The following is a 24945-nucleotide window of genomic DNA, read 5'->3' on the forward strand; positions in this document are numbered from 1 at the left end:
CTTTGATTTCTTCAGTGATTTCTTGGTTATTTAGTAGCATATTGTTTAGCCTCCATGTGTTTGTATTTTTTTATAGTTTTTTTTCCTGTAATTGATATCTAGTTTCATAGCATTGTGGTCAGAAAAGGCACTTGATAGGATTTCAATTTTCTTATATTTACCAAGGCTTGGTTTGTGACCCAAGATATGATCTATCCTGGAGAATGTTCCCTGAGCACTTGAGACGGAAGTGTATTCTGTTGTTTTGTATGGAATGTCTTATAAATATCAATTGATTTTCTTCTCATCTGTGCTGAAGTTGTGTGTGGAGTCTGTTTTGACGCCAGGACTCCCTAAAAGACGTTGATGTTGGGCACCAAAGGTGGCGCGGGATTCATGGTGAAGGTCCGGGGTTTGTCTTGGTCTTGCCCGGCCAACAAAGTGCAGCAGTTTTTTTCTGACTGCAAAATTCAAAATGAGGCTCAAGGTGTTCGTTTCATCTACACCAGAGAAGGCAGACCGAGTGGCGAGGGTTTAGTTGAACTTGAATCAGAAGATGAAGTCAAATTGGCCCTGAAAAAAGACAAAGAAACTATGGGACACAAATATGTTGAAGTATTCAAGTCAAACAACATTGAAATGGATTGGGTGTTGAAGCATACTGGTCCAAATAGTCTTGACACGGCCAATGATGGTTTTGTACAGCTTAGAGGACTCCCCTTTGGATGTAGCAAGGAAGAAATTGTTCTTCTCAGGGTTGGAAATCGTGCCAAATGGGATAACATTGCTGGTGGACTTCCAGGGGAGGAGTACGGGGGAGGCCTTCGTGCAGTTTGCTTCACAGGAAATAGCTGAAAAGGCTCTAAAGAAACACAAGGAAAGAATAGGGCACAGGTATATTGAAATCTTTAAGAGCAGTCGAGCTGAAGTTAGAACTCACTATGATCCACCACGAAAACTTATGCCCATGCAATGGCCAGGTCCCTATGGCAGAGGGTATAACAGCATTGGAAGAGGAGCTGGCTTTGAAAGGATGAGGCGTGGTGCTTATGGTGGGGGTTATGGAGGCTATGATGATTATATGTCTATAATGATGGCTATGGACTTGGGTCAGATAGATTTGTTTTTCAGGAATGTGAGATCACAGATATGGGGATGGTGGCTCTACTTTCCAGAGCACAACAGGACACCGTGTACACATGCATGGATTACCTTACAGAACTACTGAGAATGGCATTTATAATTTTTTTTTCACCACTCAACCCTGTGAGAGTACATATTGAAATTGGTCCTGATGGCAGAGCAACTGGTGAAGCAGATGTCAAGTTTGCAACTCATGAAGATGCTGTGACAGCTATAGCAAAAGATAAAGCAAATATGCAACACAGATATGTAGAGCTCTTGAATTCTACAGCAGGAGCAAGCAGTGGTGCTTATGGTAGCCAAATGATGGGAGTCATGGGCTTGTCAAACCAGTCTAGTTATGGCGGCCCAGCCAGCCAGCAGCTGAGTGGTCATTATGGAGGTGGCTATGGTGGCCAGAGCAGCATGAGTGGATATGACCAAGTTTTACAGGAAAACTCCAGTGATTTTCAATCAAACACTGCATAGGCAGCCAAGGAGCACTGAACAGCAGCTACTTCAGTAGTGGAAGCTGAGCATCTATGGGAGTGAATGGAATGGGAGGGATGTCTAGCATGTCCAGTATGAGTGGTGGATGGGGAATGTAATTGATTCTGATCACTGACTCTTGGTCAACATTTTTTAAAAGAAAAATAAAACTTAAGTTTTAACAGTTTTGCAATACAAGCTTGTGATTTATGCTTACTCTAAGTGGAAATCAGGATTGTGTTAAAGACTTAAGTTTCAGTATTTTTGAACACAAACATTCATTTAGGATGTAACTAGGTTGAGTAATCTATTACTGTTAAATAATTTTCAGCTTTTCTCAAGTTATATTGTAGGATGTATTTAAGCAGTAGGTTTATTTAGGTTAAAACAGCTGAATTATGTTAAATGTTGCTTGCACCACATTACGTTGAACACTGTTTGGATGCATTGTTGAAAGACATGCTTTTTTGTAAAAGTCAATATAGGAGCTGTGTCTACAATTAAAAGTGAAACATTTGGCATGTTTATTAATTCTAGATTCATTTAATAACCTCTATGGTACGTAAGTTTAAGCTTTTTTTTTAAGTTAATGGGGAAAATTTGAGACGCAATACCAATACTTTAGGATTTTGGTCTTGGTGTTTGTATGAAATTCTGAGGCCTTGATTTAAATCTTTTCATTGTATTGTGATTTTCCTTTTAGGTGTATTGCGCTAAGTGAAACTTGTCGAATAAATCTTCCTTTTAAAAACTGAAAAATAAATCAATTAAGTCCATCTTGTTTAATGTATTATTTAAAACTTGTGTGTCCTTAGTTATTTTCATTTTGGATGATCTGTCCATTGGCGAAAGTGGGGTGTTAAAGTCCCCTACTATGATTGTGTTATTGTCGATTTCCCCTTTTATGGCTGTTAGCATTTTCCTTATATATTGAGGTGCTCCTATGCTGGGTGCATAAATATTTACCATTGTTATATCTTCTTCTTGGATTGATCCCTTCATCATTATGTAATGTCCTTCTTTGTCTCTTGTAATAGTCTTTATTTTAAAGTCTAGTTTGTCTGATATGAGAATTGCTACTCCAGCTTTCTTTTTATTTCCATTTGCATGGAATATCTTTTTCCATCCCTTCACTTTCAGTCTGTATGTGTCCCTAGGTCTGAATTAGGTCTCTTGTAGACAGCCTATATATGGGTCTTGTTTCTGTATCCATTCAGCCAGTCCATGTCTTTTGGTTGGAGCATTTAATCCATTTACATTTAAGGTAGTTATTGATATGTATGTTCCTATTACCATTTTCTTAATTGTTTTGGGTTTGTTTTTGTAGTTCTTTTCCCTCTCTTTTGTTTCCTGCCTAGAGAAGTTCCTTTAGCATTTGTTTTAAAGCTGGTTTGGTGGTGCTGAATTCTCTTAGCTTTGCTTGTCTGTAAGTGTTTTAATTTCTCATTTGAATGAGATCCTTACTGGGTAGAGTAATCTTGGTTGTAGATTTTTCCCTTTCATCACCTAAATTTGTCCTGCCACTCCCCTCTGGCTTGCAGAATTTCTGCTGAAAGACCAGCTGTTAACCTTATGGGGATTCCCTTGTATGTTATTTGTTGCTTTTCCCTTGCTGCTTTTAATATTTTTTCTTTGTATTTAATTTTTGATAGTTTGATTAATATGTGTCTTGGTGTGTTTCTCCATGGATTTATTCTGTATGGGACCCTCTGTGCTTTCTGGACTTGATTGACTATTTCCTTTCCCATATTAGGGAAGTTTTCAACTATAATCTCTTCAAATATTTTTCAGTCCCTTTCTTTTTCTCTTCTTCTGGGACCCCTATAATTCGAACGTTGGTGCATTTAATGTTGTCCCGGAGGTCTCTGAGGCTCTCCTCAATTCTTTTCATTCTTTTTCTTTATTCTGCTCTGTGGTAGTTATTGCCACTATTTTATCTTCCAGGTCACTTATCTGTTCTTCTGCCTCAGTTATTGTGCTATTGATTTCTTCTAGAGAATTTTTAATTTCATTTATTGTGTTGTTCATCTTGTTTGCTCTTTAGTTCTCCTAGGTCATTCTTAAACATTTCTTGTATTTTCTCCATTCTATTTCCAACATTTTGGATCATCTTTACTATCATTACTCTGAATTCTTTTTCAGGTAAACTGCCTATTTCCTCTTCATTTGTTTGTGCTGGTGGGTTTTTACTGTGCTCCTTCATCTGCTGCGTATTTCTCTGTCTTCTCATTTTACTTAACTTACTGCGTTTGGGGTCTCCCTTTCGCAGTTTGCACATTCGTAGTTCCCATTGTTTTTGGTGTCTGCCCCCAGTGGGTAAGGTTGGTTCAGTGTGTTGTGTAGGCTTCCTGGTGGAGGGGACTAGTGCCTGTGTTCTGGTGGATGAGGCTGGATCTTGTCTTTCTGGTGGGCAACACCACGTCCAGTCGTGTGTTTTGGGGTGTCTGTGAATTTATTATGATTTTAGGCAGCCTCTCTGCTAATAGGTGGGATTGTGTTCCTGTCTTGATAGTTATTTGGCATGGGGTGTCCAGCACTGGAGCTTGCTAGTCATTGAGTGGAGCTGGGTCTTAGCACTGAGATGGAGACCTCAGGGAGAGCTCTTGCCAATTGATATTATGTGGGGCCAGGAGTTCTCTGGTGGTCCAATGTCCTGAACTCAGCTCTCCCACCTTAGAGGCACAGGCCTGACACCCGGCTGGAGCCCCAAGACCCTGTCATTTACATGGTGAATGTCAAGACCACTAATCTCCCCGCCAACAACTCCAGAATGTCAGCAGCCAGAGTTTGATTGTTCCAGTCAGGAGATTGAATGGGTCATCTCACCATTGCTGCCTCTCCAACAGACTCAAGAATTCTCCTCTAAACACTTTGAAGAAGCAGTGCTGTAGTCCAATGGGTTGGCAGCGGGTCAGCAGAGATCCCCCCAAGAGATCCTGAGAGAACTGCAGTAATTTTCACCTGTTCCTCATCCTCCACCAGTGCTATGGTGCTGCCATAATACTTCCATACAAAGGCCCTGCGTTTCTCTTTTTGAATTATGGTTTTCTCTGGGTATATGCCCAGTAGTAGGATTGCTGGGTCATATGGTAGTTCTATTTTTAGTTTTTTAAGGAACCTCCATACTTTTTTCCATAGTGGTTGTGTCAATTTACATTCCCACCAACAGTGTAGGAGGGTTCCCTTTTTACCACACCCTTTGCAGCATTTATTGTTTCTAGATTTTTTTGATAATGGCCATTCTGACAGGTGTGAGGTGATACCTCATTGTAGTTTTGATTTGCATTTCTCTAATAATTAGTGATGTTGAGCATCTTCTTATGTGCCTCTTGGCCATCTGCTTGTCTTGCTTGGTGAAATGCCTATTTAGGTCTTCTGCGCATTTTTACCTGGATTGTTTGTTTTTTTGACGTTGAGCTCCATGAGCTGTTTGTATATTTTGGAGATTAATCCTTTGTCTGTTGTTTCAGTTGCAAATATATCCTCCCATTCTGAGGGTTATCTTTTCATCTTGTTTATGGTTTCCTTTGCTGTGCAAAAGCTTTTAAGTTTCATTAAGGTCCATTTGTTTATTTTTGTTTTTATTTCTGTTACTCTAGGAGGTGGGTCAAAAAATATCTTGCTGTGGCTTATGTCAGAGTGTTTTTCCTATGTTTTCCTCTAAGCCTGGTCTTACATTTGAGTCTTTAATCCATTTGGAGTTTATTTTTGTGTATGGTGTTGGGTCGTTTTCTAATTTCATTCTTTTACATGTAGCTGTCCAGTTTTCCCAGCATCACTTATTGAAGAGGCTGTCTTTTCTCCATTGTATGTTCTTGCCTCCTTTGTCATAAATTAGGTGCCCATATGTGCGTGGGATTATCTCTGGGCCTTCTATCCTGTACGATTGATCTGTATTTCTGTTTCTGTGCCAGTACCATACTGTCTTGATTACTGTAGCTTTGTGGTATAGATTGAAGTCAGGGTGCCTGATTCCTCCAACTTCGTTTTTCTTTCTCAAGATTACTTTGGCTATTCGGGGTCTTTTGTGTTTCCATACGAATTGTAAGATTATTTTGTCCTAAATCTGTGAAGAATGCCATTGGTAGTTTGATAGGGATTGCATTGAATCTGTAGATTGCTTTGGGTAGTATAATTATTTTCACAAAATTGATTCTTACAATCCGAGAACATGGTATATTTCTCCATCTGTTTATGTCATCTTTTATTTCTTTTATAAAAAATAAATTTATTTATTTTTGGCCGTGTTGGGTCTTTGTTGCTGCATGCGGGCTTTCTCTAGTTGTGGTGAGCAGGGGCTACGCTTTGTTGTGGTGCGTGGGCTTCTCATTGCAGTGGCTTCTCTTGTTGTGGAGCACAGGCTCTAGGCGCATGCGCTTCGGTAGTTGCGGTGCACGGGCTCAGTAGTTTTGGCTCATGGGCTCTAGAGCTCAAGCTCAGTAGTTGTGGCACATGGACTTAGTTGCTCGGTGACATGTGGGACCTTCCCAGACAAGAGCTCGGACCTGTGTCCCCTGCATTGACAGGCAGATTCTTAACCACTGCGCCACCAGAGAAGTCCTCTTTGATTTCTTTCATAAGTCTTTTATAGTTTTCTGAGTACAAGTCTTTCACCTCCTTAGGTAGGTTTATTCCTAGGTATTTCATTCTTTTTGTTGCAGTGGTAAATGGGAGTGTTTCCTTAATTTCTCTTTCTGATTTTTCATTGTTTGTGCATAGGAATGCCAGAGATTTCTGTGCGTTAATTTTGTATCCTGCAACCTTGCCAAATTCATTGATTAGTTCTAGTCATTTTTTGGTGGCATCGTTAGGAATTTCTGTGTACAGTATCATGTCATCGGCAAATAGTGACAGCTTTACTTCTTCTTTTTCAATTTGTATTCCTTTTATTTCTTTTTCTTCTCTGATTGCTGTGGCTAGGACCTCAAAAACTATGTTGAATAAGAGTGGCGAGAATGGGGACTTCCCTGGTGGCACAGTGGTTAAGAATCTGCCTGCCAATGCAGGGGACATGGGTTCAAACCCTGGTCTGGGAAGATCCTGCATGCCAGGGACAACTAAGCCCTTGTGCCACAACTACTGAGCCTGTGCTCTTGAGCCACAACTACTGAGCCCACATGCCACAACTACCAAAGCCCATGCCCCTAGAGCCTGTGCTCTGCAACAAGATAAGCCACCGCAATGAGAAGCCTGTGCACCACAACAAACAGTAGCCCCTGCTCGCCACAACTAGAGAAAGCCTGCACACAGCAACAAAGACCTAGTGCAACCAAAATTAAAAATAAATAAATAAATAAATTTACTAAAAACAAAAAAATGTGTGGCGAGAGTGGACATCCTTGTCTTGTTCCTGATCCTAGTGGAAATGCTTTCAGTTTTTCACCACTGAGTATGATGCTTGCTGTAGATTTGTCATATATGGCCTTTATTATGTTGAGGAGGTTCCCTCTATGCCCATTGTTGGGAGAATTTTTAACAAAAAGCAGTGTTGAGTTTTGGCAAAACTTTTTCTGCATGTATTGAGATGATGGTATGGTTTTTATTCCTTAATTTGTTGATGTGGTGTATCACATTGATTGATTTGCGTATATTGAAGAATCCTTGCATCCCTGGGATAAATCCCACTTGATCATGGTGTATGATCCTTTTAATGTGCTGTTGTATTCTGTTGCTAGTATTTTGTTCAGGATTTTTGCATCTATGTTCATCAGTGATATTGGTGTCCAATTTTCTTTTTTTGTGATATCTTTTTCTGGTTTTGGTATCAGGGTGATGGTGGCTTCATAGAATGAATTTGGGAGTGTTTCTTCCTATGAAATTTTTTGGAAGAGTTTGAGAAGGATGGGTGTTAGCTCTTCTCTAAATGTTTGATAGAATTCACCTGTGAAGCCATCTGGTTCTGGACTTTTGTTGGTTGGAATATTTTTAATTGTGGTTTCAATTTCATTACTTGTGATAGGTCTGTTTATATTTTCTAATTCTTCCTGGTTCAGTATTGGAAAATTGTACCTTTCCAAGAATTCGTTCATTTCTTCGTGGTTGTCCATTTTAATGGCATATAGGTGTTTGTAGTAGTCTCTTATAATCCTTTGTATTTCTGCAGTGTAAGTTGTGCTTTCTCCTTTTTCATTTCTAATTTTATTGATTTGCATCCTCTTTTTTTTTTCTTGATGAGTTTGGCTAAGGGTTTATCAATTTTATTTATCTTCTCAAAGAACCAGCTTTTAGTTTTACTGAGCTTTGCTACTGTTTTCTTAGTTTCTATTTCATTTATTTCTTCTCTGATCTTTATGATTTCTTTCCTTCACCTGACTTTGGGTTTTCTTTGTTATTCTTTCTCTAGTTGTTTTAAGTGTAGTGATAGATTGTTTATTTGAGATTTTTTTTGTTTCTTGAGGTGAGATTGAATTGCTATAGACTTCCCTCTTAGAACTGCTTTTGCTGTGTCCTATAAGTTTTGGGTCATCGTGTTTTCGTTGTCATTTGTTTCTATGTATTTTTCTTTGATTTCTTCAGTGATCTCTTGGTTATTTACTAGCACACTGTTTAGCTTCCATGTATTTGTGTTTTTTATAGTTTTTTTCCTGTAATTGATTTCCAGTCTCATAGTGTTGTGGTCAGAAAAGATGCTTGATATGATTTCAATTTTCTCAAATTTTTCAAGTCTTGATTTGTGACCCAATATATGATCTATCCTGGAGAATGTTCCATGTGCACTTGAGAAGAAAGTGTATTCTGCCACTTTTGGGTGGAGTGTTCTACAAATATCAATTAGATTTATCTGGTCTATTGTGTCATTTAAAGCTTGTGTTTCCTTATTTATTTTCTGTTTGGATGATCTGTCCATTGGTGTAAGTGGGGTCCCCTACTATTATTGTGTTACTGTCGATTTCTCCTTTTCTGGTTGTTAGCATTTTCCTTATATATTGAGGTGCTCCTATGCTGGATGCGTAAACATTTATAACTGTTATATCTTCTTCTTGGATTGATCCTTTGATCATTATGTAGTGTCCCTCCTTATCTCTTGTAACAGTCTTTATTTTAAAGTCTATTTTATCTGATACGAGTATTGCTACCCCAGCTTTCTTTTGATTTGCATTTGCATGGAGTATCTTTTTCCAACCATTCACTTTTGGTCTGTATGTGTCCCTAGGTCTGAAGTGGGTCTCTTGTAGACAGCGTATATACGGGTCTTGTTTTTACATCCATTCAGCCAGTCTGTGTGTTTTGGTTGGGGCATTTAATCTATTTGCATTCAAGGTTATTATCGATATGTATGTTTCTGTTACCATTTTCTTAATCATTTTGGTTTGCTTTTGTGGGTGTTTTTCTTCTCTTGTGTTTCCCACTTAGGGAAGTTTCTTTAGCATTTGTTGTAAAGCTGGTTTGGTGGTTCTGAATTCTCTTATCTTTGGTTGTCCGAAAAGGTTTTGATTTCTCCATTGAATCTTTTTTTTTTTTTTTTAAACATCTTTATTGGGGTATAATTGCTTTACAATGGTGTGTTAGTTTCGGCTTTATAACAAAGTGAATCAGCTATACATATACATATGTTCCCATATGTCTTCCCTCTTGCGTCTCCCTCCCTCCCACTCTCCCCATCCCACCCTTCCAGGCTGTCTCAAAGCACCGAGCTAATATCCCTGTGCCTTGCGGCTGCTTCCCCCCAGCTATCTACCTTACTACGTTTGTTAGTGTGTATATGTCCATGACTCTCTCTCGCCCTATCAAAACTCACCCCTCCCCCTCCCCATACCCTCAAGTCCGTTCTCCAGTAGGTCTGCGTCTTTATTCCTATCTTACCCCTAGGTTCTTCATGACATTTTTTTCCCTTAAATTCCATATATATGTGTTAGCATACGGTATTTGTCTTTTTCTTTCTGACTTACTTCACTCTGTATGACAGACTCTAGGTCTATCCATCTCATTACAAATAGCTCAATTTCATTTCTTTTTAAGGCTGAGTAATATTCCATTGTGTATATGTGCCACATCTTCTTTATCCATTCATCCGATGATGGGCGCTTAGGTTGTTTCCATGTCCTGGCTATTGTAAGTAGAGCTGCAATGAACATTTTGGTACATGACTCTTTTTGAATTTTGGTTTTCTCAGGGTATATGCCAAGTAGTGGGATTGCTGGGTCATATGGTAATTCTATCTGTAGTTTTTTAAGGAACCTCCATACTGTTCTCCACAGTGGCTGAACCAATTCACATTCCCACCAGCAGTGCAAGAGTGTCCCCTTTTCTCCACACCCTCTCCAGCATTTATTGTTTCTAGATTTTTTGATGATGGCCATTCTGACTGGTGTGAGATGATATCTCATTGTAGTTTTGATTTGCATTTCTCTAATGATTAATGATGTTGAGCATTCTTTCATGTGTTTGTTGGCATTCTGTATATCTTCTTTGGAGAAATGTCTATTTAGGTCTTCTGCCCATTTTTGGATGGGGTTGTTTGTTTTTTTGTTATTGAGCTGCATGAGCTGCTTGTAAATTTTGGAGATTAATCCTTTGTCAGTTGCTTCATTTGCAAATGTTTTCTCCCATTCTGAGGGTTGTCTTTTGGTCTTGGTTATGGTTTCCTTTGCTGTGCAAAAGCTTTGAAGTTTCATTTCCATTGAATCTTAATGAGATCCTTGCTGGGTAGAGTAATCTTGGTGGTAGGTTTTTCCCTTTCATCACTTTAAGTATATCCTGCAACTCCTTTCTGGTCTGCAGAGTTTCCGCTGAGAAATCAGCTGATAACCTTATGGGGATTCCTTTGTATGTTATTTTTTGTTTTTCCTTTGCTGCTTTTAATATTTTTTCTTTGAATTTAATTTTTGTTAGTTTGATTAATATGTGTCTTTTTCCTAGGGTTTATCCTGTATGGGACTCTCTGTGCTTCCTGGATTTGGGTGACTATTTCCTTTCCCATGTGAGGGAAGTTTTCAACTATAATCTCTTTGAATATTTTCTCAGACCCTTTCATTTTCCTCTTCTTCTTCTAGGACCCCTATAATTTGAATGTTGGTGCATTTAGTGTTGTCCCAGAGGTCTCTGAGATTGTCTTCAACTCTTTTCGTTCTTTTTTCTTTATTCTGCTCCTTGGCAGTTATTTGCACCATTTTGTCTTCCACCTCACTTATTCGCTCTTCTGCCTCAGTTATTCTTTCATTGATTCCCTCTAGTGTATTTTTCATTTCACTTATTGTGTTTTTCATCTCTGTTTGTTTGTTTCTTCATTCTTCTAGATTTTGTTAAACATTTCTCAATCCATGCCTCCATTCTATCCGAGATCCTGGATCATCTTTACTATCATTACTTTGAATACTTTTTCAGGTAGATTGCCTATTTCCTCTTCTGTTATTTGGTCTTGTAGGTTTTTACCTTTCTCCTCATCTGTGACATATTTTTTTGCCGTCCCTTTTTTTTCTTGGAGCGGGATTGTTTTCCTGTTTTACTAGTTGTTTGGCCTGAGGCTTCCAACGCTGGTGTTTGTAGGCTATTATGTGGAGCTGGGTCTTGGTGCTGAGAAAAGGAACTCTGTGAGACCTCAGTCCGATGAATATTTCCTGGGGTCTGAGGTTCAGACTCAGTGGTTCAGACTCAGAGCTCCCACCACAGGAGTTTCGGCCTGACCCCAGGCTTGTGAACCAAGATCCCGCAAGCCGCATGGAGTGGCAAAAAAAAAAGAGGAGAGAGAAGAGTAACAAAATAAAAAATAAAATTAGACCAGGAAACTAACAGATATGTTAGAAACAATGTAAAAATAAAAATATAGATGAATCAGGGCTTCCCTGGTGGCGCAGTGGTTGAGAGTCCGCCTGCTGATGCAGGGGACACGGGTTCGTGCCCCGGTCTGGGAAGATCCCACATGCCGCGGAGCGGCTGGGCCCGTGAGCCATGGCCACTGGGCCTGCGCGTGCGGAGCCTGTTCTTCGCAACGGGAGAGGCCACAACAGTGAGAGGCCCATGTACCGCAAAAAAAAAAAAAAAAAAAAATATAGATGAATCAACAACTGGCAGGTACATCAGTACCACAATAGTAAAAAAATGGAAGAGGGAAAAGGAAAACAAAATAGAGAGTGGGGGAAGGCCTTGGCTGTGGAGAGTGGGGCCTAAGCAAGGGTGAGGTTTGGGTGGTGGGTGGGGCCTATGCTTAGGACCCACAGGGCTGGAAAAAGCCCTGGGGGCTGTGGTGGGTGGACCTTAGGCTCAAGGAACAGAAGGGGCCCAGGTGTGCCCCCCACCCCTGGTCTCAGAGGGCAGGGCACCTCACCTGGGAGCTCAGCAGGCTACCTGGGCCTGAGTGGGTGGAGCAATCGCCCTCTGCTCCTCTCCCACTCCTCCTGGAGGGCCCCTCCCACATGCCTCTCCTGATGTCTGCCCATCTTTTTGACAACTGCTTTTTAACTCAAAAATCTCTACATTGGGACAGATCTTTTCCCTGAGCAGCAGATTCATATACCCAGTTGCCTACTTGAATGATTTCTAGGTTCCTCAAATCAAAATGTCCCCAACTGAACTATCCCCCTAACCTGATCCTTCACCAATATCTCTCCTCTCAGCAGCAGCATGACTATCCACCCAATAGCCCCTGCTAGAAACTACTAGTCAGTCTTAACTCCTCCTCTCCCTTTTCTGCAGTGTCTAATCATTCATCATGTCCTATTTTTATTTATTTATTTATTTATTTATGGCTGCATTGCGGGGGCTACTCTTCGTTGTGGTGCGCTGGCTTCTCATTGCGGTGGCTTTTCTTGTTGCAGAGTATGTGCTCTAGGTGCGCAGGCTTCAGTAGTTGTGGCACACGGGCTCAGTAGTTGTGGCTCATGGGCTCTTGAGAGCAGGCTCAGTAGTTGTGGAGCACAGGCTTAGTTGCTCTGCGGCATGTGGGATATTCCTGGACCAGGGCTCGAACCCGTGTCCCCTGAATTGGCCGGTGGATTTTTAACCACTGCACCACCAGGGAAGTCCCACCATATCCTATTGATTGTCTCCTAAATATCTTTTTTTTGTAAATATTTTGAATCTACCCACTTACCTATGCTACAGTACAATCCATTATTTACATACAAGAAATTTTTTCCTGAATTTTTTCAAATCAGATTTTCTAAAATCTGGTCATCTATTTCCTGTTAAACTTTTCTATAATATTTTGGCTTACCTTTAGGATAAAAGCCAACCCCCTTAGCATGGTTTACAGTCATTATCCAGGCCCAGACTATCTTTCTAGCCTGGTCTCCAAGTTCCAGCTACAGAGAACTTTTTTTTTTCTCATGCTGCACGGCTTGTGGGATCTTAGTTCCCTGACCAGGGATTGAACCCATGGCCTTGTCAGTGAAAGCGCAGCGTCTTAACCACTGGACCGCCAAGGAATTCCCAAACATATTTCTATTCTTCAAATGTCCTGTATTGCTTCTGAGGCTTATAAGAGCTCTTCAGTTTGTCTAGAACACTCTCTCCCCTCTTTTTGTTTGTTTGGCTAATTCTTAGCAACCTTTTAGGTCTCAGTTAAGAATTTCATTTCTGGTTTATCCTCTTTGACCCCTAAAATAGGCTAGTTCCCTCTACTATATGCTTCATAGCACACAGTGATGATTATAATTACTTGTTGAATTTTCTTTGTTTCCCACTAACTCCTGGACAACAGTTTTGTTCACTGTTGCATTTCCAACACTTATCACGTAGTAATGGCTCAATAAATACTTGTTAAATGAATGAATGAATGAATGAATGATGTTTAATGGGCTTTAATGTCCACTGCCCATATTTTATAGCACAACTTCCTCATTGGAACTCTTATTTTGTTTTCTTTCTTAATTAGCTGAATATATACTTAAGATTTCCTTAAAGAAGCGAACACGAATGGTATGCTTATTCTGAAGTCTCTCATTTTTCTCTTGCCGTTACACATGAACACATTGGCTCACACTTGGTTCATACTTACACAATGGCTTGGATTTCAAATTGTATCCCTGCAAATTTGTTAAAAAGTCTGTTATAGTGGAAGCTCTACATGAGGACTACCAGATTTTTGGTCATTTATAAGTAGTCTGTTTTAGTCTGCCTAATGCCTATGAGATCCTTGTTATCTAATTTTTTTCCCAAGGTATGTCTAGATGTGAGTCTTCTTCCATTAATTTCATTAATTTATTTTTAAGCCTTCTGTTAGGTCTGGACATTTTTATTCAATTTGTCTTTGATTTACTATTACTTCTGTCCAAATTCTTTTGGGTTACTCTTCAGACATACTCATAATTCTCAGTTTGGGTTTTATCTCATCTTCTCTTCTTTTGTCCTTCTGAATATGTTTTGGACAGGCCATGACTTCTTGCTTTCTTATTGAGGGTGTCAAACAGTTTTCTAAATGAAAATCACTTTCAGAGATAAGTAAAACTCTGAATCTTCTGGACTATGTTCATTTTCCTTTTTCTATATTATTTTTTATATCTCTCTTGGGTGAGAAAAGGGCTTGGGTATCTGATATGGACCAGGGTTCCCAGGATTTGAGGCAAGTTGTATGCCAGTAGGCAGGGCTGGCCACTAGCTATGGGTAGGGAGCAAAAGGTAACCCAAGTCTAAGAGCTTTGCAGTCTTGAGAAGCAGACAATAATCTGAAACATGAAATCTGTGGGGTAAGGTGAACCAAGAACTGGATCTTTTTCAAAGATTGTCAGGCAAGATTGACCTTAGTTAGTAGGTGCTGGAGACAAAACCAGGAATGCTAACCTGAGGAAATAAAACACATGAACATATGATAGCTTTTCATAGTGCTAGATTTGGTGGAAATTATTAAGACCTTAAGTCAGTTTGGACAGTTTTCTCCGCTCTTTGTTTTCTCATCTACAGGCAGTATACTCTTCATATGCCCAGGCGGAAGTATGGATTTCCTTTGGCTCTACTCTTAGATCTTTAGCTAGAGACCAGATTAGTATGCCCACGTCCAGGGTAGCCCCAGTGTTTCTTCTTACCTTGCTCTGCTATACTTCGATGGGACATTGTGGAACTAATGTTACTGCCTGAGGGATAGGAACTAACTGATTCTCTGACAAAACAAACCAACGGAATTCATGATCTGCTATCAGCTCAGAAAACACTGTGACCAGCACTCTGTCTGTAGACTTTGTTCATAGGGACAAATCTGCCAGGCCACAATGGACCACTACCTGCTTCTCCATTCCCACTCCATCCTTTCCCAATGAACTTTGGAAGTCGCAGTCTTCAGAAATACACAGAAAGATGCTAGCCTCTAACAGTACTATAACCAAAAAGCATGATATGGGATTTTGTAGGCAAAAGAGGGCTGATTGCTCAATTTGCAGCTCTGTATGGATCCTGGCTTTCTGAGTCACCAAGCCAACAATGGGGGAAGGATGCCCAGACATCCTACCTATTTTCAGAGGGTTGAATCTGCTCTGACTCATGAAGCAGACTATGGGTGGGCCACCAAATGTTTTTCTGAATTCAACTCCATTGGCCTCATAAATCAGGATAATTCCTCTTGGCAGTCAGCAACCTGTCAGTCTTCATGTTCTGCACTGGTATACATTTTATCATTTTTCTTTGTCTTTTAATGTAGGCAGCAGTTGGGAGAGGCTGAGTCAGGGGCTGCCAGATAACACTTAAAACTAGAAATGTCTCATTGATTTTTATTACAATTGCATCAGTCTGTTCTCATTCCATCGAGCCTCTGATTGCAGGATTTCCCAGGGCACAGTCTTTGGCTGGCTGTTCAGTCTGCATTCTCCTTCAGAGGATTAATCCTCTCTTACACCTTTACATCTGATACCTGATGACTCTCAAACTGCTGCCTCTAGTCCTATCTTCTCACCTAAATTGTGATTCTTTATTTTCTGATTAAAAGACATTTCTACTTGTCCACTTCACAAAATTCTTATGTCCCTGAAGGATGTACGTCTACCCTAATTATTAAAACTGCTAAACTAGCAGAACCCAAAGTCATGGCGACAGGAAAGAAACACTTTGTGAAAGGGTCACTGGTTAAACTGTGGGCGGCATAACCACCATTTCTACCATTTTGGTTCCATATACGTGTGTGTGTGTGCGTGTGTGTGTGTGTGTGTGTATATTTTTTTTGCCACACTGCGCGACTTGTGGGATCTTAGTTCCCCAACCAGGGTTCAAATCCAAGCCCTTGGCAGTGAAAGCACGACATCCTAACCATTGGACTACCAGGGAATTCCCAGGGCATCATATATTAACCAAAGGTTTAGAGAATTTATTTCATCCTGTAGGACCACACCATCTTCACATCTCAATATAGCATGATCCCCCAGTTGGCCAGGAAACTGAGTTTTTAATAGCCATGTCACTGTTCTATAAGATCAGTACCAACTGCTTCTGAGTGATGGGATGCAAGACAAGACCTGTAAATCCAATGGATATCATACTATTGACTTACAGAGCTCTTTTGTCTGCAGCAGTGATATATGGAAAATTCATATCATATAAAATGCTTTCAGTTGCACGAAGCAGAGTATCCACTAAGTTATAGTTCTTGAAGTTTTCTCACAGGGAGATACTTCTTTCACGCTGCTCTTCAGGGTTTACCTAAATGGAGCTGAATGTCACAGAAGTCCTTTTAGGGCAAGAGCTACCATATCGTACAGAACTTTCTATAAACTTTCTTAGATTTTTTTTTCCCCCTCTGCAGGCAAATGATCAGAAGCAAATAACCATGAGGCCACAGAAGTGGGATGTGAGAGGTATGACAGTGAAGTCAGAAACATCATGCTGGGAGTGTGAACCACCTGTTCGTATAACTTCCTTGTGAGTTTGGGATCTGCTTGGGTATAGTTCTGTTTACATTGTTTTCACTTGATGATGGTGTGCTGACGTTTGACTTTATGTCTAGTTAGATAATATTAAGTTTATGATGAATACAGGTGTCTCATGGGCATGCATTCAGTACCCACCAGGGATCAATATCTACTAAGGCTCAGTATAGAAAGCCACAGGCTGTTTCTTTAAAAAGTGACACATATATACATGTATTTTAAATTATATTTTATACAATATATTATATCTTATATAATATATTATATAATTTTTAATAAGAGAGCATAGATTTGTTTTGCTTTAAAGTCCTGGTGTGATTCTCCTAACAAACTTTGGCACATTCTCTATATGACATAATCAAATGCACTTTGAGCACAGAGCTGCTTGCACTTTAGCGTCAATAAGTTGGGATATTTCCTCTAAAATGAACATCAGGTTGCTACTCTACCTACCACTAAGAAAGAGACACTGGTTGGTGAGACCCCTCGGATTTTAGAGGCAACATATGCCACGTGAGTATGCTGCTCTGACCCATTTTCAGGTTAACGCAAAAGGTTCTCAGCTTTGAGAGGGCTTCCAAGCAAGAGGAGTTTCTCTAGCTGATCAAGGCAGGTCGGGAGCTGTATGGAGATGATGGAAAGTTCTAATAGGGGAATCAAAATGGAGGCATCCTATATTTTGGGAGGAAAAACTACACTCTTTTTGGCAAGTAGCTACTCTATTTTTGATAAGCAACTCTTGTTTTGATACCGGTCTCTTATAGAGACTGAATATCTGACCATAAGATACCAGGGGGCCATGAATTCTGAGGAGCCCTCCATAAACCAAGCCATAAAGTCTGATGTTCCCAGCAGCATTCCATCATCAAGAGAAAGTGGTTTATGTATGTCCATGAACAAGCAAAGTAAGTGACATTTACAGCATTTTCTGCTGCTTTTTCCTTAGCCCATACCTAGGGCTTCATGTGGAATTCTCTATGATCATTCACTGAAGAGAAAAAAAAAATCCCATCCTGGCTTACATATATTCAGGTTTTACAACCAGAAGGCTTACAGTTCTATTCAGCCAGAAGAACAGATCAGAGGCTTAATTTTGAACAAATTGAGTTTGAGACATGTATTATTCATCCAAGTGGTGATGTCTTCAGTTGGATACATGACTGGATTTTAGGGAGTAAGATCAGGCTACACCTCCATTTAGAGGTGGTCCTGAAAGGCAGTGGAAGAGAGAACCCCTCCTACCCCCATCAATTAAATTTTAAGCAGGTCATTGCATTGTTCACTTCGCTTAGAAAAAGAGGTGACAAGGTAAATATGTACACTGATTCATGGACAATAACTAATAGTTGTGATGAACAGTCAGAGACTTGGAAGTAAAATAATTGAAGAGTGGCTTACAAAGAGTTTTAGAAAAGCAGAATGAGGGCACATTTCTCAGAATGGGCCGGGAATGTTAGAATATTTATGTCCCATGAGAATGCTCACTGAAGATGCCCACTTCAGAGGAAGATCTCAATAATCAGGTAGACAAAATGTCCAATACTATAGATGAAACTCAGCCTCTTTTCCCATCCAACCAAGTATTTGCTGAGTGAGCTCATAAACACCTAAATTCAGTAATTGTCAACATTGTGTTACATTTGCTTTACTTCTCTTTCAGTTCCACTATTCATATACACATACACATGCTTTTTTTTTTTTTTTGCTGTTCCTTTGAGGGTTAGTTGGAGACATCAGAACACTTCCTTCCTAAATAATCCAACATGCATCAGTTATGATACATACACTATGTAACCACAATGCAATTTTCACACTCAGAATAATTCACATTGCTGTATATATCCAGTCTATTTTTAAATTTCCTCAATTGTCCCAATAATGTTTTTATAGCTGTTTTAAAAAATTTGAAACAGCAGCCAATCTAGGAATTTGCATCACACTTAGTAGTCATGTCTCTTAACATTTTGAAGTCTAGAACATTTCCCCAGCTTCTTTGTTTTTACTTTATAGCATTGATAGTTTTAAAGAGTCCATGTCAGTTGTTGATAAATATCTTCTAAATGAATTCATAATAGTCTCCTCAAAATGTTTTTGCTTCCTGTACCTACAGTTCTGAGCTCTGATTATTTATTAGTCTGAGAAAGCAAGAGAAGAATGCTTCTACCAGGGAATACAACAGTAAATAAATCAAATCTGAAACTCAGACGCTTATCTGGTCATTTCAGGTCACTTTTAACACTGGTCCAAATGACAAAAAAAAAGGGGGGGGGCGAATTATGATTGTTTATTGAGGTAATTGATTTGGGATATCGGGGAAAAAAGGATTGCTACTCCAAAATAGGGGCAGGAGTAGTATAGATGGAGACCAGGTGATCATTTGGAGCTCCTTCTGTTATTGACATATTCAGAGGTATAAGGTAATGGAAGACTACAGCAAATTATACAGGCAGGACCACCAAAGATTCAGATCTTTCAGGTATGAAGGATGAGTATCTGGTGAATATCTGGCTAAAGGCAGTGAGAATGTGCAGTCTTCCTTTAAGAAGGAAGTTCATAAATATCTCCTATGCTCTCATGACCATTTTCAGGAAGAAGAACTGTAGCATAGATCTGTATTTTCTCCCCTGCTGTGTCACATCAGAGAAAGAGTCAAAGGTCTCATAATGACTTTTTTTTAAAGAAAATTTATTTATTTATTTATTTTTGCCTGTGTTGGGTCTTCATTGCTGTGCACAGGCTTTCTCTAGTTGCGGCAAGTGGGGGGCTACTCTTCGTTGTGGTGCAAGGGTTTCTCACTGCGGTGGCTCCTCTTGTTGCAGAGCACGGGCTCCAGGTGCGCAGGCTTCGGTAGTTGTGGATCATGGGCTCTAGAGCGCAGGCTCAATAGTTCTGGTGCATGGGCTTAGTTGCTCCACGGCATGTGGGATCTTCCTGGACCAGGTATCGAACCCATGTCTCCTGCATTGGCAGGTGGATTCTTAACCACTGCGCCCCAGGGAAGTCCTTCATAATGACTTTTTGACTCTACATCATCTAGCTCCTTCTGATCTCATCTTCTATTACTCTCACCATCACCATTTTTCTTCCTCAGGGCTTCAGTGCTTGCTGTTCCCCTTGTCTCAATTTTTCTTCCCCACATACCTGCATAATTCATATCTTATCTCATCTCATCATCTCTTTTAGGTCTTTATTCAATGTCAACTTCTCAACAAGGCCATCTTTGGTTACCCTGTCTAAATCTGCAACTCTATTGCTCTTCCATGTATTTCCTTCCCCCACCCATTTTATTTTTCTTCTCATCACTATCTAAACGATATTTATTGCCTGTCACTCCTAATAGAAAGTTTGTTCACAGCTGTAACTCCAGTGTATAGAAGAGTTCACATGGTAAGTATTCAATAAACAATTGTTGGGACTTCTCTGGTGCTCCAGTGGTTAAGACTTCACCTTCCAATGCAAGGGGTGCAGGTTTGATCCCTGGTTCGGGAGCTAAGATCCCACATGCCTCAGCGCCAAAAAACCAAAACATAAAACAGAAGCAATATTGTAGCAAATTCAATAAAGACTTTAAAAATGGTCCACATCAAAAAAAATCTTTTTTAGAAAAATGAACAATTGTTGAGTTAAGTAATAAAGTATATATTTATCTTTTAAAATTATTTTAAAATATTTTCTATTTCCCCACTATTTTATATTGGATGTGTAGTTGGTGTCTGTCTTTATAAATTAGTCTAGAGGTTACTGAATATTGTGATGGAATAATGATAGGATTAAAGGAACAATAGACATTGTTCAGGAGCTGTGGACTTGAAGTTGGATGAACTAATTCAATCGTTGTAAACTTTTTCTGTAAATGGTCAGATAGGAAATATTTTTGGCTTTGTGAGACATACAGTCTCTTGCCACTGTTCAACTCTGACATTGCAGAACATAAGCAGCCATAGATTATGTGTAACAAATGGGAATGGCTGTGTTCCAATACAACTTTACTTACAAGAACAACTTACAAAAAATTGTTTACCACCCCCTGCACCAACTGATGATGTCCCCATTTTGGGGAGATGGAGAACATGTTTTCAGTTGTTGAAGGATATATTGCAGTATATTGAGCAGAAGTAGTTAGTGGAATAAGAATAGGAAGAAATATGTTTGTGTCTGTTGGGCAGTTACAAGAGCGAATTGCGGTGACATTTGCCTTTTTCTTTTTGGCTGCCTAGTATTTGAAGCTCTTTTGTATATATACAGGGCTTCCATCTTATATTAAAGAAGCTGACTATTCCAGATACTTGCTCTTTCAGCACCCTTTGCATTTATGGCACCAATCAAAGGCACTCTCCTAGAACATTTAGCAGGTGCTAGTGGTAATGAGACTATGAGAAACTCAGGGGAAATTGCTGAAAGATCAACTCCCTGGAGCAGAGTGGTAGAATTGTCTTTTGGTGACACAGTGTCTGGTGTTACTAGTATTGGTGGTGCAGGTTGTTGCAAATGTTGCTTTGTGTAAGCAGGAATAGTGCCCTCACTATACCAATCCGAGTTGTTGTGAGCATCACTTAAGGCTAGGTATCCCAGTGTCTGGTTCTCCAGTTCTCCAGTAGATTCTATAAGTTATCCAACATCTTTTCAATAAATTCCTTTTCTATTTGAATCAGCCAGAGTTGATTTCTATTGCCTAGAACTAATAACTCAGATTAAAATACATTATTTCTACATTTACCACATAATCCTTTGACACAGTCATGAAGCTCTTTTTATAAATGAGTATCAGCTAGATTAAGTAATTTTCCCTTGGGTTTTTCATTTCAATTAAGGTATTTTTTAGTTTCTAAAAGATCTAGTTGGTTTTCTTAATCTGCCTTAAAAAATAATATCTTATGCCCCTTTCCTACTATAGTTCCTTCCTGCATTTCTTTAAATAGCGCTAGATTTATGGTATCTAGAAGTTTATGAATAGTACAACTCTGCTTCGCATCACTACTTTTCTTCAAAATGTCAACATGATAGTTCCAATTTAACTTGAGAGGTGCTATTTTAATTTGAGTACTTAAAAGATATTCTCATTACTTTACTACCAAGACACACACACACACACACACACACACACACAATCTGTCCTCTCATTAAACCAAATCTCTTCCAATACTTATTAAAAAATTCAGCTCCCTTTTTTCTAATTCCTTTTGTGCTTAATTTCTAAACTGCATAAATTATCAGGTTATTTTGTACTTCCACAATACCATTTGGGTAATATGGTCTTTTAAAGCAATTGTTTAATATATTGATTGATTGACTATATTGCCAGCTTTTGTACCCAAGGACAATATACTCAAGGACCTACATAGAGGTTGCTCAAAAATTATTTGTTGATGGACTTGTTCTGCCATCCACTAGGTAGTTCCTCCCACTGAGGACTCTATTTATTTTTTGAGGACTCTATTTAATATTCAAACTTGTAACAGGAAGGAGGCCCTGAATGGGAAAGAAATGTTGTGACCTAGTTCTAAACATAAACTATTAGATCATCTAAATATCTAGGGGTCTTCCTGTGGTCTGAAGCAGGTTATTGCTACATTTGGCTCCTCAGAGCATAGAAATTTTCTCAAAGACCAGTAAAGGACTTCTAAATTCAGAGGGACTTCCCAGGCAGGGTGAAAGTGAGCAGGGAAATATGAGATAATCTAGTTTAAAAGCCATTTGATAGCTTAAAATGCCTCTGACAGCTATTGAGCAACAATGGCTATAGCATGTCTGATTTCAGGAAGCCCTGTTATTAATGCATGTATGAATGTTTAACCAAACTGTATGACCTCTTTCTCTTCTTTTTAAAAATAGGGACTCTTGTAGCCTACATGAGTAAGCATAGGGTTTTCTGGAGAACTCTCTGAGCATATGGGGTCTTTCTTCACTGTTCTCACTTCCCCTGTAAGTAGAGTGACCATATAGTTTATCTCCCAAATTGAGACAATTTTGATAATGAAGGGGACACTATTAATAATTACACTCAGACAATAGGCAAAAACTATCTCAGGCAAACTGGTTTGTATGGTCACATTATCTATGTCATCTCCTGCCAGTTTCATGCTATTCTAAGGCACAGTCCACTAAATGGGATGTTGTTTACTTGTCTCTATGTGGAGAAACCTCCTACTCACAGAGATTTAAGTTACTGGATAAATCTTCCATAACCGCTCCCCCCCCTCCAATAAAATGCCCCAAGCTTGAGCCATTTATTTTGTAGTAGCATGCTTGAGGCCTCACCTAGATATTGAATGTTGCTTGATGCCATATAAATCATGCTGGGAAGTTTGGGAGTGGTGGTGAAAGGGAGTGAGAGTCTTTTGCTTCCATGCCAATAGTGCATGTGCAGTTCAGATTGCTTTTTCTATATTTCCACAGTATGAGTTGTAGGCATGCTGGTTTCATTAGTTCAGGGACTGATTAAATTACTCATGGAACCTCTCCCCAGATCAGAATTCCTCTCCCCATTCTTATTCAACATCATAATAGAAGTCCTAACAAGTGTAATAAGACAAGAAAAAGAATTAAAAGGTATACAGATTGGGAAGGAAAATAAAACCATCTTTGTTCACAGATGACATGATTGTTTATGTACAAAAATCCCAAAGAATCAACAACCAAAAAATACTTCTGAAACTAGTAAGCAACTATAGCAAGGTTGCAGGATACAGGGTTAATATACAAGAGCCAATTGTTTTCCTACATATTATCAAGGAATAATTGGATTTTGAACTTAAAAGCAAAACATCATTTATTTTGGCACAAATTGAGGGAGGGCGTGGAGAGAGAGAGAGGGAAATACTTAGGTGTAATCTAACTAAATATGTGTAAGATCTATAAGAGGAAAGCTACATGTTCATGAATAGGAACACTCAATGTCGTTAAGATGTCACTTCTTCTCAACTTTATCTATAGATTTAATGCAATCCCAATAAAAATCCCAGCAAGTTGCTCTGTGGATATTGACAAACTTCCTCTAAAATTTATATGGGGAGGCAGAAGACTCAATAGCCAACCCAATACTGAAGAAGAAAAAAGTTTGAGGACTGACACTACCTGACTTTAAGACTTACTATAAAGCTACAGTAATCAAGACAGTGTGGTATTGATGAACAATAGACATGTAGATCAACAGAAAAGTGTAGAGGTCCCAGAAATAGACCCACATATAGCCGATCTTTGATAAAGGAGCAGAGGCAATCCAAAAGAAAAAAAATAGTCTTTTCAATAAATGGTACAGGAAAAACTGGACATTTACATGTAAAAATATGAATCTAGACACAGACATTACACCATTCACAAAAATTAACTCAAAATGGATCACAGGCTTAAATTTAAAATGTAAAACTATAGAACTTCTAGAAGATAACATAGGAGAAAATCTAGATGACCTTGGGTTTGGTGATGACTTTTTAGATATAACACCTAAAGCAGGATCCATGAAAGAAAAAACTGATAAGTTGGACTTCACTACAATTCAAGACTGTTCTGTGAAAGACACTGTTAAGAGAATAAAAAGACAAGCCATCTGTTGGGAGAAAATATTTTCAAAACACATACCTGATAAAGAACTTGTACCCACACAAAGAACACTTAGGATTCAACAATAAGAAAACAAACAACCCAATTTAAATATGGGCAAAAGATCTGAACAGACATCTCACCAAAGAAGATATACATATGAGAAGCATGTGTGAAGAGATTCTCAACATCCTATGTCACTAGGGAATTGCAAATTAAAACAACAATGAGGTCCTACTACATATCTATTGGAATGGCCAAAATTCCAAACACTGACAACACCAAATGCTGTCGAGGATGAGGAACAGCAGGAACTCTAATTTATTTCTGATGGGAATGCAAAATGGCATAGCGACTTTGGAAGACAGTTCCTCAGTTTGTTAAAAAGCTAAACATAATCTTACCATCTAATCCAGCAATAATGCCCTAAGTATTTACCCAGATAACCTGAAAATTCATGCCCACACAAGAACATATACACAAATGTTTACAGCAGTTTTATTCATAATGGCTAAAACTTGGAAGCAACCAATATGTTCTTTGATAGGTGAGTAGATAAACAAACTGTGGTACATCCATACAGTGGGTTGTTATGCAACGATAAAAAGAAATAAGCTATCAATCCACAAAAAGATATGAAAAACCTTAAATGTGCATTGTTAAGTGAAAGAAGCCAGTGTGAAAATGCTGCATACCGTATAATATCAACAATATGACATTCTAGAAAAGGCAAAACTGTAGAGATAGTAAAAAGATCAGTGGTTGCCAGTGATTTGGAGAGGGGGAAAAAGGAAGGATTGAATAGTTGGTGCAAAGGGGATTTTTATGGTGATGAAATTATTTGGTATGATACTGTAGTGCTGGATATATGAGGCTATGCATTTTTCAAAACCAAAAAAAAAAAAAAAAAAAAAACCCAACTGTACAACACAAAGAATGAACCCTAAAGGAAACCACGGACTTTAATAGTGCATCAATATTGGTTCATCAATTGTAACAATGTACTCCACTAATGCAAGATGTTAATATT

At 39.0% G+C, this 24945-nt stretch overlaps 1 pseudogene; it reads left to right on the forward strand.

The window, feature by feature from the left end:
• Positions 1 to 348: 348 nt before the first annotated feature.
• Positions 349 to 1765, forward strand: LOC116758111 (annotated as a pseudogene).
• The last annotated feature ends 23180 nt before the right edge of the window (positions 1766 to 24945 follow it).

This window comes from Phocoena sinus, chromosome 1 (genome assembly GCF_008692025.1).
Source record: "Phocoena sinus isolate mPhoSin1 chromosome 1, mPhoSin1.pri, whole genome shotgun sequence".
NCBI classification, from domain to species: domain Eukaryota; kingdom Metazoa; phylum Chordata; class Mammalia; order Artiodactyla; family Phocoenidae; genus Phocoena; species Phocoena sinus.